Source organism: Neophocaena asiaeorientalis, unplaced genomic scaffold, assembly GCF_003031525.2.
Source record: "Neophocaena asiaeorientalis asiaeorientalis breed wild unplaced genomic scaffold, Neophocaena_asiaeorientalis_V1.1 scaffold550, whole genome shotgun sequence".
NCBI lineage: Eukaryota > Metazoa > Chordata > Mammalia > Artiodactyla > Phocoenidae > Neophocaena > Neophocaena asiaeorientalis.
Window position 1 is genome coordinate 3,030,216 of NW_020173396.1, and position 13,179 is coordinate 3,043,394.

Genomic DNA, 13,179 nt, shown 5'->3' on the forward strand with positions numbered 1-13,179 from the left:
TTAGAATCAGTAATGAAGTTTTCAAGACACTTAAGAATATCTTGTGTTAGCCAAAATAAAAGATAAAGTCTTCTTTATATACATTCTTTTAACTGTTTTGTGCCTGTAAGGTAGAGGAAACAATTTTGTAGTAAAAAATCATTGGACTAGAAGTTGAAAGACCAGTTCAATGATTGACTCTGGGAATAACTTAGGGTGGTTACTTACATAGGCACTGAGAGCTTCCATATCTCTATAGTGAGGTTAAGACCCATCCTGTTGATCTCACTGATTCTTGAGAGTTTGAAATCACATCATGTATTTGAAAGTGTTTTATAATTTATAATAACTGATATACAAATCCTAGTTATTTTGATGATTATTCTGCTTTACTGCCATCCTGCTTCCTTCACCAGATGATACTAATCAGTCCAGATGTCTAACAGCAATACAGCTGGTTCAAAAATGAGGAAATGAGTGGCTTTAGTTAAAATTGCCCAACTTTTGTCTCTTCTTTTTCTGTCTTCTGTTCTTGTGCTGTGGGGCTTCCCTTGGTCTTTTCATTGACTATTGAAGATTTATTCCTGTGATCCCAGTTACTATTTCTAACCGCTTTTCTGAAAAATGTTAAAAGCTCAAAGCATCTGTCAGCTCTACCAAGCTACCAGACCACAGGGAATACCCCAGAAGGCCCAGCTGATTCTTCTAAACGTGCTGAATGGAGTTATCTTTTCATTTGTTTTTGCAGGTTGGAAACATAAGTGAATTTAGCTATTATTTCCTTTCTTGGATGTGAGCTAGCTGCTTTACAAAACTGAGTATTTACTACTAACCCATTGCTGGGACAAAAGTTACATCAATGGGACAAAAGTTACATCACCTCCAACAGTGTTTCAAACCCTCTGACTTAAGACTAAAGTTAGGTCTTATCTACTCCTAGAAAAAATCTGGCCCTTTATTTCAGCCAAAGTGTTCTATACTCACTAACTTCCAAACATGCCATTTCCTGCTTCTTTATTTTTGTTTGTCTTGGCTCTCCACTTGGTACCCCCTACATTTCCTCTCCCACCATGGAAAAGTGAAACTAAACAAGAAGGCATCAATTAAAGCTCTGCCTCATCAATGTTTCTTGACTCCTCCAGCTCCCATTTGTATTTCTCTTTCCCCCATACTATTCATTGGTCCTATTATACATTTTAGAAATTATTGCTAAAAGTCCTATCTATATCTCATTTGGTAACTTTAAAAATAATTTTATGGGGCTTCCCTGGTGGTGCAGTGGTTGAGAGTCCGCCTGCCGATGCAGGGGACACGGGTTCGTGCCCCGGTCCGGGAGGATCCCACGTGCCGCGGAACTGCTGGGCCCGTGAGCCATGGCCGCTGAGCCTGTGCGTCCGGAGTCTGTGCTCTGCAACGGGAGAGGCCACAACAGTGAGACACCCACTTACCGCAAAATAATAATAATAATAATAATTTTATAAGTTCTTTTTCTCCAACCTGCATGGCAAGAGTCGTTATCTTAAATTTTCTTTCTTGGTACAGAATTCTAGCTGGACTTGTAATTATTATACAAGTTTATTATCATTACTACTTACCATATACTATTATTATTATTAATACCTGTAGATTCACTGATAATAACTGAGGATCTAGTGGAGACTATATATTTGCATATGCATATGCATATACATATACATATGTGGGGCTGCAATTGGCTTCACTACTGCGTTAGGGGGAGAAATGCTCAGAAAACAATGTTACAATGTGTGTGTTTTTAAATTGGTGAAGGTTGTGAATTTAAAAATTGTGTGCATGTCAGCATATTATCTGTTTTAATATTTTGACTCAACCACAAAGCTCACTCTTTAATATTAGAGAGTTCAACTTATTATGGAACTGAAGCTGTCCCTTTCTGGATCCCTCAGGAAAAAGCTGAACAAACAGATGGACCTTCCTTGGAATGTCAACCAACAAGAGCCCTGCTCCTGCTGACAGAGGTTGTAAATTTTACTGACGACCTCTCTAGAATGTCATCTCCACTGCCCAGTTTCCCTGGGAAGCTGCAGCTAGAAATAACAAAGCCAAAGTCTATCTTTGTTGCCTTTCTTTAGGAGGCCCAATAACCCATAACACTAGCACCATAAGTTGAGCACTACTCTTCACGCTCCTAAAATTTTCTCCTCTTAACATAGTTTCAGTGGTTACTGTCATGATCTAACCATTTCAGCTACATTAATCTAAACAAAGCTTCTGCACAGCAATGAAAACCATCAACAAAATGAAAAGGCAACCTACAGAATGGAAGAAAATATTTGCAAATTATATATCTGATAAGGAGTTAATATCTAAAATATGTACATAAGGTGTGTAAATATACAAAGAACTCATACAACTCAGTAACAACAACAACAAAAAAACTCCAACACTCCAATTAAAAAAAACTTATAGATATAAGTGGGCAGAAAAACTGAACAGTTTTTCAAAAAAGACATACAAGTGATTAACAGGTAGATGAAAAGGTGGTCAACATCACTAATCATTAGGAAAATAAAAATCAAGACCACAGTGAGATATTACCTCACACCTGTAAGAATGGCTATTATAAAAAAGACAAGAGGGCTTCCCTGGTGGCGCAGTGGTTGAGAGTCCGCCTGCTGATGCAGGGGACACGGGTTCGTGCCCTGGTCCAGGAAGATCCCACATGCCGCGGAGTGACTGGGCCCGTGAGCCATGGCCGCTGAGCCTGTGAATCCGGAGCCTGTACTCCGCAATGGGAGAAGCCACAATGGTGAGAGGCCCACGTACAGCAAAAAAATAAATAAATAAAAATAAAAAGACAAGAGATAACAAGTGTTGGTAAGGATGAGGAGAAAAGAGAATCTTTGTGCACTGTTGGTGGGAATGTAAACTGCTGCAGCCACTATGGAAAACAGTATGGAGGTTCCTCAAAAAATTAAAAATGATCCAGCAATTCCACTTCTGGGTGTTTATCTGAAGAAAATGAAAGCACTGTCTTGAAAAGATATCTGCATCTCTGTGTTCATGGCAGCACTATTTACAATAGCCAAGACATGGAAACAGCCTAAGTTTCCATCAAGGGATGAATGGTTAAAGAAGATGTGGTGTATATGTACAATGGAATATTATTCAGCCATAAAAAGCAGAAAATCCTGCCATTTGCAAGAGCAATGAATGGACCTTGAGGACATTATGCTAAGGGAAATAAAGCAGAGAAAGACAAATACTGTATGATCTCACTTATATGCAGAATCTAAAATATCAGACTTATAGATACAGCAAGTAGATCGATTGTTGCTAGAGGCAGGGAGAGGCAGTTGAGGGAAGTGGATGAAGGTGGTCAAAAGGTACAAACTTCCAGCTGTAAGATGAAGAAGTTCTGGAGACATAGTGTTCAACATGGTGACTCTACTTAACAGTAATGTGTTGTATATTTGAAAGTTGCTAAGAGAGTAGATCTTAAAAGTTATCATCACAAGAAAAAATTATAACTATGTAAGGTGATGGATGTTTTTATTGTGGTAATCATTTCATAATATATATGTATGTAAACTCATTATGTTGTACGCCTTAAACTTATACAATGCTATGTGTCAGTTATATCTCAATAAAACTGGGGAAAAAAAGAGGTAGCCAATGATTTAAATTTGTTGTTTGAAAAATGATCTTTTATCTTTTTTAATTTTAAATTTTTATTTTTTTGTCTCGAATTATTTTATTTTCTTGCTGTTAGTAAAATATCAGTTCATGACACATTAATTGAGCACCTACTAAATGCAAGATGTTTCATTGAAAGAACATTAGATTTGAAGTCAAAGACAAAACCCTTAAAGCTGCCACATTAATTTTGTTTTCTTGAGAAAATCTATTCATATTGTTTGTTTCCTCATGTATATAATGTACATAGTTTTAATTCTTAACCCTGTTATCAACATCATTGAAAATAATGTGTATCAAAACACTAGTAAGGGGCTTCCCTGGTGGCGCAGTGGTTGAGAGTCTGCCTGCCAGTGCGGGGGATACGGGTTCGAGCCCTGGTCTGGGAGGAAGTCAGTTATACATACACATATATCCACTCTTTTTTATACTCTATTCCCATATAGGTCATCACAGAGTATTGAATAGAGTTCCCTGTGATATTCAGTAGGTTCTTATTAGGGAAAATGATATTTTAAATTGGTAAATTCTCTAAGAAAAACCTGGGAACTTTGAGTTGCAGAATAATTTAAATAAAAATTTTATAAAGCTAATCAAATCAGAGTTTCCCTTGGGTTTGACCTTCCTTAGTCTCACACCCCTGGATGAGATTCACTAGAGAGGAACTACTAGACTCGATCCTTGTGAGAGGCTGAGCAGCCCAGCTGAATGTTTCTTCCATCCATTTCCTAAACTCATAGGAAACTTTAACATTTAAACTCTAGTAGCTGTCAAACTTCCTTGGCATAAAATAGCCTTATGCCATTCAATTAATATTGAAAAGTATTAATTCTAGAAAAATTAATAATATAAGAAGATTAGAAATAACCTAAATATACAGCCGTTGGGAATTGGTTAAATTATGGCATATCCAGACTGTTGAATACCGTGATTATCTGCACAAAGATTATTTTTTTAAAAATAGAACAATTTCAGAGATGATGGTGATAATTCAGAAGGCTTTCTTTGTTAGCAAATAGCTCCTGAGGTGTTAGCTATTCCCCACTCATGGAAGAATTTCTCCCTTCCTTTAAGATTAATCCGAAGAAATCCTGCAAGTGTTTATAATCCAACAACCTGTGCTTTGTACACAATAGGCTCTGCAAGGAGATTTGTTAAATTGAATACTGTGAGACATGTTAACTCTGTTTCTGGGTTGGCTTAAGAGATATCTTGGAATTTGAACATTTCTTTCTTTTTAAAACATTGTTATGATCATTAAGAATGGACCAACTTCATTTCACAGTGAATTAACCATCTCTTGTCTTTTTCTCCAAAGTCTTAATTATTTCTGCCAGTGAAGGATGAGTCAGGAACACCTTGTTAACGCCAAATTGGATAGAATATCCTGCTTTGGAGGTATTCTGTATACTAGGTTGAATCATATGACATTGCCAGTATTTGACCAGCTTTTATTTTCAAAGATAGTAGTTTATATGGTTTAACCTAAGACATCTTTTCTCCCTATGTCTGGTAAGAGATAGACTAGCCTTCAGAGGTGGACACAAACGAGACACTTCTGCTGGCCTCCTCCCTGTCTCATCTCTGTGCCAACAAGGAAGTGGAGGGGAGGGATAATGCCAGATTGTCTCTCCACTTAGCTTATTAAGTACAGGGTGAATGTGGTGGTGTCTCCAAGGGGCTTCACTTTTTAGACAAATGTGCCAGTTTGGGGTTTTTAATTACTATATCTTTCTGATAGCTCATTATTTTATTATTGCTTCTTCTCACCTCTGTCCTCCCCAATTCCCATTCAGATTATTGGCCTCTGTATTTTTAGAAGGTGATCTAAAGTATGTTTGTAAGAAGCCTCTAGCCATCAGCATATGGCTTCAGTCATTCTGAAGCTTCATTTGATAGTGTCATGAAGGATTTCCCTTTCAGTCAAAGCTAATGGAAATACTACATGATAGGAATTGTGCAAATCTAGTTTCTGAATGTCCAAAACTTCTTTTATGAATTAATGTCGTAAAACGTAGTATACTTTGTATTCTGCACACAGGATTCCCTTCTTTCGAGGAGATAGCCCATTATTTATGGCTATGTGGACCCTGGAGTGACTTTGGCAAAAGGTGAACAACCCATAGGTGCTCAACATTGGTAGCAGAATAAGGAAAACAATAACTTCTGTGCCTGTCTTCTGTCACTCTGATCCATGCCTGTTTACTGCTTCCTCTGATTCTCTGCCTATTGCAGTAATAAAATACAAGATCAGGAAGTGACCATAAAAGTCATCTAGGATAATAGTTGTTAACAACAGTTTTTATCCAGATAAAAATTATGGATTCTCTACCCAGAAAAGTGAAATTATATATTCACTCCAATGTTGCGCTTACATAATCTATGAATTCCAGGCTAAGAATCCATGACTTAGGAGTCCTACCACTGTATTTACATGTCGGAAAACTGAGCACCAGGCAGATGCAGTGACTTTCCCCAGAATAGAAGACTTTCAGTCATAAATTGGAGAGAGACTCGAACTCAGTTCTACTTTCTCCACTTCTCATTCTCTTTCTTTGAGTGTCAGGTTATATGTCTAATTCTCCTTCCCTTCCTTACACGCAGAACCTCATAAAAGCAAACTGTAGGAGGAGGTAGGAAAATTTGACAGAAGAGGGGTTTTGTGGGATCTCCCACTTCTAAACCAGGAAGATACAGGCAGAGACTACGCCAAAAGCATTAATAAACTTGGTCAATTTGTTGAAAAAATTTCAGTTCTTTTAGCCAAAGTATCAAATCATTCATGTTTTTATTTTTCAACTGGATCAATCAACTTGTGCTCTATTGTTGTTTATTCTCCTTATTTCTATATATTCACCAGCACTAAAATGGTTGTAACTCTTCTTGCTTTTATTTATCTTCTTCTGAAAGAAACTAGCTGAAACAAAGGTCAGAGTTTAAGGGAATTACTTCATTGACAACATTCAATATTTACTACATTTCAACTTTGTTCTGGCACTGAACCAAGTTACTATCTCCACCTGGTGGGTATGTTGACAGAAATGTCACTGATTTGGAAGGCTTTTCAATGCAGAGGTTACTATGGATTAAATCCTCATTTAACTGGTTTTGCTTTTACATCCTTAAATGATGAAAAGATGACAAGGAAAGATGGGGGTATAACCATTCATGAGCCAACGTTTGTCTTATATCACATGTGAAAATTAATGTGACCTTCCTATTTGGCATTCAACATATCATTGGAAGAAGATGGAACAGTCACTCCTCATACTTTGCTATTTCTTTTGAAGGAGGCCTTTGTTTGGAACCAGAAGCCCTTCATGGCTCTCCTATCACTGGCTCTGTAAGTGATTTGGGATAATGGAGGCCCCAGAGTCCCACTTCTGTAATATGGGAAAATAAAATGTTCCTATCTGGAAAGTTTAAACAAGAGATCAATGAAGAGCCCCCCACAAACAAACAAATCAAAACAAAAACAAACCTCCAGGGTATCCACACAGAGTAGGAGAATTCATGCCATTTATTATAATATGCTGCTTCAAACCTTGCATTTCTCTGTCACTCTTACAGAGAGACACAGCTGACTGCAGCTAATGTTCCTTCTTGTTTGGGAAGCTCCTGGGCAGTGTTTCCCAGATTTGGGGCTGTTGTATAACACCTTCATTATTTTGGTCAGGATAATTTTCTCTAAGTTGACTCAGACCTTTTTCTTTTTTGAGTAAATTTTTCCCTCATAAACAGAAAATTTAGTATTGCTTATTATAACTACTGGGTGACTGTAAGGATAGACATATGACTATTAAAGTAAAAATCACTGTGTACCCTTAAAATCATTTTGCACACAGAGCATGCTTGCTGTCCCTTGAGATACCCTGGTCTTGGAGATCCTAGAAACTGAGGTGTAGGTCCCAGCTTCGGGATGGAGCAATGGCAGGGAACTCTAGGGATGACAGTGCTGGAGTGGTTTTATTTCTAGTTGCAAATCAGGGAGAGGGTAATAAAAACAAATCTGTCTGGCTCACACAGCAACCTGACATAGTCTTTGCTGGCCCTGCCCAGCCTTTCTCCCTCCCCACCTAGCTGGTCTCCAGGCTTGGGCCCCATCTGTGCCTCGGGCTTCAGCCGAGCCGCGTGGTTTACTTTTGGCCACCAGCACTCACAGTGTAGGTTTCTGCTTTGGTCCTTGTTGTTTGGCCTTTCTCTCCTGCAGGACATGGGGCTTGGGGTTATAATTTTATAGGGAAAGCCCTAGTCTTTTTATAGCTTCTCTGCTTGCCATTCCTTGACTCCATTAATATCCCATCAGCGAAGTGCAGAGTGCTGCTCTCCCCTCATCCTTTCTCAGCGTGGAGCGTGACCCAGTTAACTTGAGGCAGGAGTGCAGGGCTCCTCTGCCTCTGTCAGCACTTCCGGGACTCAGCGTGTGCCTGAGTTAGAGTGACCTGGACAGTGTGTTCTTGGTAGGGATGTTAACACAGGGCGGCTTTTTCTGTTCGCTGCACAGTCAGTTGAGGAGCTGTGTGTTTGGAAAAGGAGCTCGGAAAAAGAAAACCGGAATGAGCAGGCTTTTCCTGTTGGTTTGTACTCCCTAGGTGTGTGGGCAAGCCCCAGCGCTGCTCAGAGGCCTCAGTGCCCTTCTCTGTGAGGGAGGGAGGTGAAAGGAACGGGAACCTGAGGGCCTTCTCAGCGCGGTGATGCTACAGTCCCCTCCCTACCTTCCTGCGCAGCAGGCATCTGAGACCGGCAGCGGCTGGTGCTGGCCGGGGTGGCCTCCTGCTGTCAGGTGAGGCCAGAAACTAGGTCCAAAGCTGAGTTGCCTTTGTCCTGCTGCTGGAGGGCAGCCGTGGGAAGGAAGCTGGACAGCCCAAGCCGCTGTCACCTTTCGTGGTGAGACCTGACGTCAGGACAGCCTCCGTGTGGTGGAACAGTGGTGGGTGAGAGGGTGCACACAGCACAGTGGTCACCCGAGGTGGGTGCTGGAAAGGGCATTTGTCCCTTAACTGAGGACAGAATGAATGAGAGTAAATAGGCTGAAGCACTGCAAAGCTGTGTGGCCTTAGATACAACCCTTAGCCTCTCTGAGTTCTGTTTATTCTCATCTGTAAAATATATGTATGCAAGAGATGTAGCAGAGCCGCGACTAGAGAGTTGAGCAGGTGTCTTTCAATATCAACATTCTTTGATTCCACAAGTCTAAAGACTCTTATATTTTAAAAATGATTTTATGTGTCTCAGACTCCCAATTCAACATCCATTCCATATTCTCCTCACTTTTAGCATACTTTCTATCTGTTTTGTCAAGAAAATAGTGGTGTATTGGGGATGAAGTTACTTGATGATACTCAGGTGCAAGAATTGTCATATTACACTTTTTTAAAAATTCAAGTTCAAAATTCTCCCCCAAGAGTGGTGACTCTCAGTAGCAGTCATGATTGGAGCTCCTGCCCTCTAGCAGCTGTCAGGCATCCCTGGAGGACTGCTCAGACCAGAAAATTTGGGGAGAGATCTTCCTTTTCCAGCCTATCATGGTCACTGCTTACTGTTTATTATCTGGGCCGGAATGGTCCACTGTAAGGCTGGAGGTTCCGTTCCCCAAGCCCACTCACCTCGCTCCACCCGTGCCCAACGCAGGCAAGGTGGCCAGGTTCTCATGACTGGGGAATTCAGGACACCTCACAACCATATGCCACCTCTTCAGAGAGCCTGCCATCTTAAAGGAACAGCTTTAAGGAACTACCTGGTTTTCAGCCCTATGCACAACTTGCTACCCCTGGCCCCTTTCTCCAAACCAGGGAAGTCACCTCCAGGGTCTCACACTTAACTTCTTCAACTTCAGTACCAGCTCTATCTTCTCTTACCTCAGGTATGAACCCAGTCATACGGTAGGCAGTTTAATGACCATTTGGAGAATCCCAATTAAAGAGACACTTTAAAGAAAAGGCTGGGAGGGAGTTGCCATTCTCGTATCCCAGAAAGTTGCTTTCAGCCGCAGAAGCATAAAGGTCACTCCAGTGCTTCGAGGCAGGACCTGGCAACGCAGCACAAAGGCTGACTTGTTCATTCGCTAGAGACTACTAAAATAATAAGAGCAGTATCAAAAGTGATATCTCAATAGATTTTCCTGCTACGGAAGCAGCTGAGCATGAATTCTCTCAATCTCTGCATCCTCCACACCCAGAAACTGAGCTGCACTCACACCCCTCGTGATCTTTCTCTAGTTTCATAAGATGTGGTGCCCCCTTTCATTCTAGGCCCACTCAGTTAGACTTGCCAAGATCAGGCTCCAAAGCCATCCTCCCTCTTGAAACTTCATCTTTTCCTCTTGCAGGTGTGTGTTGCCTTCAGACTATAAGCTTATTAGTTTCCCTCCCATTCATTAAAAAAGAAATCTATCTTTGGACTCATATTCCCTGGAAAATGTCCCATGTCCTCTTCTCTCTTATCCAAACTTCTTAAAAGAGTAACCTGTACTCAATGTGACCACCCGGTATACCATTCGTTCACTCTGCACCCCCTGCAATCTGGCTGTGCTCTTGTTAAGGCCACCAGTATCCTGATTACAAAATCTAATGGATATTTTCCAATCTTTGTTTTGCTATACATTTCTGGGGCATTTGGCAATGTGGATCACGTGCACTCCTGCCCCCCCAAAGTAATAGTACATTTCCCAGTTTGTCTCATTCATTTCTATTCCTTCTTAACCGTGGGCTCCTCCCTCTCTACCCACCACTCACATACTTGTGTTCTTCAGGTGTCTGTTTTCAGCTCACTGCTTCTCATTATAGATACTCTTCTTGGGTGAATTTATCTACTCTCAGGAGTTCAACTACCACCTGTATGCTAATGACTCTCTAATTCGATCTCCTACTCAGATTTCTTCCCTAAGCTTCCGACTCACCAATTCCATTACCTGCTAGGTACCTTCGCTTGGATATTCATCAGATATTTCAGATTTGATTCCTCAAAAACTAAGTAGCACTTCCCTCCAGAGTCAGTCTCTCTCTGTTTGTTGTGTCACCTTCTCTTTACCCAGTGATCAAAGTTATAAAGTAACAGCCCTGACTTTTCTGTCTTCCTCACCCTCTTCATCCAACTGATCATTACATTCTGATGGTTTTCCCTCCCGTGGATTCCTCAAATCCATCCTCTTCCCTCCCATCACTGCTGCCATTGTCAAAAGCATCTTCTCTTCCTGGACTGACAGAGCCTCCTAACTGGCCTCCTGGTTTCCAGACTTGCTCCCTTCAGTTGAGCTCTTTCCAGAGCTACCCGAATGATCCACATAAAACACAAAACTGACCCTGTCCCTCTCCGCTAAGCCATTCCATGGCTTCCTGGAATCTACATGAGCAAGTTCAGCTTCCTTTCCTGGCATGCATGGCCCTCTGTGGCTGTCTCTTGCCTAATTCTCAGTCCTTGGCTCCTACCATTTGGATTCCAGCAACACTCAACTGGCAGTAGTTCCTTGTACACATCTCATTCTCCCTCTGTTCCTTGTTTCTGCTTTAAAATTAAATGTCATACTTTAGACTGTCAGGTTGGCATTATAAGGGAAGTTTCAAGTTCATTTGCTATTAAATATTAGAGCCTCTGTGCTTGGGGGCGGAGGAAAGAAGAGAAAAGGCTCATAGCTACAACCTCATTTCAGCTCCTTTCTCCCCCCAAAACAGACAAAAAGGTACTGGGCTTGAGATATTTGTGTGTCCTGCTTAATTTAAAGCTGTTAATAAGTATGTCAAACATGTTCGGTTTTCACTCCAGGCTGTTCTTCCAAACCCGCGAAAGTCTATTTGTTACGAAGAGTGCGCTGCCCTCTAGAGGTGGCTTTCAGGGACAGAGCATATCACATCCGCACTTTAAAGCATTCTGCAGTTTCTCATGAGAAACAAATTTCATACCAAGACCTTTACTGTTACTGCTATTCGTCCAAAATGTGCTTCCCCAGGTATGATTCTGATTCACAAAATTTTTATTATTTATTTCCATAATAGTGTTTGGGGAGAAAGCACATGATGTACCTCAAAATGCACTTGATTTGGAGTTAGAGGACTCAAGTTCTGGTTCAAGTTGTTCCACTAATGTCTGCGAACTTAGATCTCTCATCTGTTAATCAAGGGGTGCAAGACCCCATCCAGAAAACTGTGAGTCATCTGAAAGTATATTTTAGCAATAAAACTGGGAACAGAAACATCAGTAAATACTTATTATATATATTTATATAATTATATTTATATATTATATTATATATTATATTATATTATATGGTATATTATATTCTTTTCATCCACAAGTATACGCAAGACACTAGGCTAAGAGCTGTTTTGCAGAGGTTTTGTGTTTACATTTGATCTTTAGAAAGTTAAATGAAAAATATTTGAAAAAAAAAAATGGAAAACATTCAGGGTTTCAATTTAAATGAATGAGTTTAACCCTGATCCCATTAAAACCTGAAAATGAAACTGAGCTAAAACAAATATAAAACTTACTCTGAGGTTTCCAAGAGTCTATTACAGTATGAAAGCAGAAGTGAGTCATACAGCCACACACACACACACACACACACACACACACACACACACACACACACTTTAATTTGCCACTAAGCTGGTGTAAACCTCCTTTAGCCTGATTTCCCCTCCTCTATTTTCAACCAAGAGAAGAAAAATGAAGTCTTTCATTTAATGATTTGAGCCAACTGTGATCGCTGTATACTGTGTAATGATGACTGATGATAGGTAAAATTATATTTATTATCTTACAATGGCAATTGACTCCTGAGAATTTCTTTGAATACTAGAGAAAGGGAAAAATGATTAAGACACCATTTATGTTCATAGTCAGATTGGGAGGAAGAGGCCACAAAGCCCAGAACACAGTAGCTGGGAGACAAGAGGTCTGTGTTCCTCTGAGTCCACTTATGCTTGGAGGAGTCTGGGGGCACCAGGTGAACCTTCTGTAATGCAGGGAGCCACACCTGTACACTATGCTTATAATGCTTCTCCCGTGCTGTGTCATGTTAACACTCCCTTTGGCATCTGCCTCCTTGAATGAAAGATGCTACCAAGGTCAAAGCTGGCCTGCTGTGATAGGAGACCGGCAACCCAGGTGGATGGAATCTTTTCCTCAGTTACATGTCTAGATGTCTTTGGACCCGATTTCTCACATCAAGCTCATAACTTTACCTCTATTTATCAGTTTTACTGTCTGTAATTTGTCAAAGTCCTGTGGACATTATCAGAGAAATGTACCTAAGAGAGTATCCCAAACATTTTGAACGCATACAAGACATTATTACTTAACATTATCTCTTAAGATTCCATAGCTAAGGAACACTTTAAAAATCTTTTGGGAGCCTTGGCCTAATCTATTCAGAATTCCTTGCTGGAGGCACAGCTGGGAAGTAAGTCTTGAAAGGAGAAATGAAGAGAGTGAACAGCCTTTACTAACAGTGTCCATAGCTTTATTCCTGAAAGTGTGGCATAACTGTTTGCTAGACCACAATCATTAAGAAATTCTCAGCATCAT

The 13,179-nt window shown here is 40.4% G+C and overlaps 1 long non-coding RNA gene across 1 annotated transcript in view; it reads left to right on the forward strand.

Moving 5' to 3' along the window:
* LOC112400962 (uncharacterized) overlaps positions 1-2,283 on the forward strand; it is a 327,875-nt gene extending 325,592 nt beyond the window's left edge. The window contains exon 5 of the long non-coding RNA XR_003003491.1: positions 1,905-2,283. This is a non-coding gene — a long non-coding RNA (uncharacterized LOC112400962). The remainder of the gene's footprint in view (positions 1-1,904) is intronic.
* The last annotated feature ends 10,896 nt before the right edge of the window (positions 2,284-13,179 follow it).